This window comes from Phacochoerus africanus, chromosome 11, assembly GCF_016906955.1.
Source record: "Phacochoerus africanus isolate WHEZ1 chromosome 11, ROS_Pafr_v1, whole genome shotgun sequence".
Taxonomy (NCBI): domain Eukaryota; kingdom Metazoa; phylum Chordata; class Mammalia; order Artiodactyla; family Suidae; genus Phacochoerus; species Phacochoerus africanus.
In genome coordinates, this window is record NC_062554.1 from 51,679,825 (window position 1) to 51,682,220 (window position 2,396).

The window sequence follows — 2,396 nt, forward strand, 5'->3', positions numbered from 1 at the left end:
ACTCCTGTGCTCTTTTTTTTTTTTTTTTTAAGTTGACTGACAATGTTGTGCCAATTTCTGCTATACAGCAAAATACACTGTTTTTTAAATATTATCTTCCATCAGATAATGTAAGAAAAAGAATGTATATATGTATGGGCGACTGGGTCACTTTGCTGTACTGTAGGAAATTGACAAAACACTGTAAACCAGCTATAATGGAAAAAATGAAAATCATTTAAAAAATAAATAAATATTCCATCATGGTCTATCCCAGGAGATTGGATATAGTTCCCTGGGCTATATAGTTGTACCTGTACTCTTGACCCATGGAAACTAAAAAAAAAAAATGTATGTCGTTTTAAGCTGCTAAATTTGTTTGCAATTTGTTATGCAGCATAGAAAGTGAGTTCCAGGTCTGGAGCAACATGGTGGGCAGGAGGACAGCAAGCAGAGAACATTGAAATGATCTCTACATGGACTAATTCAGCTGAAACAGGAGTTTTGTGTTAGAGATGGTCCTGAGAACCTAGGCCTTCTGAAATTTGGAGAAATATTGTTATTTCAGTCTGGGCTCTCCCAGAGGCAAATCCTGAGACAAGAAGTTACTTTATTTGAAAGGTGATTCCAGGAGTTCCCATTGTGGTGCAGCAGAAACGAATCCGACTAGGAACCATGAGTTTGAGGGTTTGATCCCTGGCCTCGCTCAGTGTGTTAAGGATCCAGTGTTGCTTTGAGCTGTGGTGTAGGTTGCAGACATGGCTCGAATCCCGAGTTGCTGTGGCTGTGGTGGAGGTTGGCAGATGTAGCTCTGATTTGACCCCTAGCCTGGGAACCTCCATATGCCGCAGATGTGGCCCTAAAAAGCAAAAAAAAAAAAAAAAAAAAGAAAGAAAGAAAGAAAAAGAAAAAAAGAAAGGTGATCCTAGCAAAACCAGATAGTATATTGGAAAAGGAAGGAAGGTTGCATATCAAGCAAATTACTATCATGGGCAGCTAGAGCTTAATCCTGTGGGAAATAATAAGTCTCAGAGTTCTCCCACACAAGGCGCAAGGAAGCTGGGATGTTTCTCCACCAACTGCCATCAGATGTGGGTAAGATCTGCTTCTGAGGGGGAAGGAAAAGCTAATTCCCCAGATTTCTGGATGACCCTCATGTTCAAAGTCATCCAAGACTTCTATCCTCTAACTGCTGTGTGTGTGTGTGTTTGTGTGTGTGTGTGTGTGTTAGCTACTGCTACTGTCAGGCACTTTATATCTATTTCTTCATTTAATTCTCCCTATACTTCCTTTTCAGTAGATATTGTCACCCCATTTTACCAACAAGAAACACTAAAATTTCAAGAAGTTAGCAACTTGCTGAAGTCATATAATTATTAACTGGCAGACCTTGGACTAGAAACCCAAGCTGGTGAATAAAGCTCAGGCTTCTGACCATCTCTCTGAGTCATCAGTGGGAGGAAGTCCTCCTCCTAATCTAACATTTTATCCCAGCACCTACCCTCTAACTAAGCTCCAGGACGTAAGGGAACCTCTCTGCCCGCTCCGGTGCCCTCCCTCATTGCTGAAGTTATTTTTGATTCTTTGGTCCATAAACCTGTATGTGAATGCTGCCAGAGTTGTCCCTACCATAAGTTCCATTTGCCAGAATGGAGGGGGAGGGAGGATTCCGGAGGCCAACAGCAGTCAGAGAATTTGTAGAGCTGCAGCCCATTGCCCAGGAAACGAGGAATTTGTGTGAGGCTTTGTGTTGAGAGGAGGCGGGGCCTTGCTGCTCCAGCAACCACCTAACAAGAGACAGATTAGCTAGAGCTCTTGGGAACAAAACAGGCTTTCTGTGGGCCTGGACAGTGAGGAATGGCCTTCCCCGATGACATTTCTTCTTTCCTTTGTCTTCTGAAAGTTCTCCTAGGTAGCCCAATTCTGGCTGGCTTCTGAGAAACATTAATAGGAAAGGAGATGGGGTCAAAATTCTCCCCGTGCCCTTTCTGGGGCCTTCATCCAGAATGTGGTTTTGGTGCCTGGGGATTTCTGTAAATGCGAGTTGCTTGCAAGAAAAGTGTTCTGCAGAGATGGGGTGTTTCAAAGAGGTGTGAGGTTAACTGGGAGAAATATGTGATCCTGGGGTGGCATGGGGTCTCAGGTATATTTCCGTAAGGCACGGAGAAGGCGCTCCTAGTTTCAAACTGGAAACATCAAAGTGTTTTATGCTGAGAGTAAATATTTGATTTTTGAATAGAATTCCCGCCCCCTCAGAAACCGGGAAGAACTCAGGCTTGTTTGCAGTGGCTGAACGTGTCCTATTCAGCAACTCTCCAGAGGAACAAAGAGGAAAAATTAATTGGCATTTAAGTGTGGAGAGATCCAGCTTTTGCTGACCTATTTAAGATGCGGAGAGGACATTCTAGAGAACATCT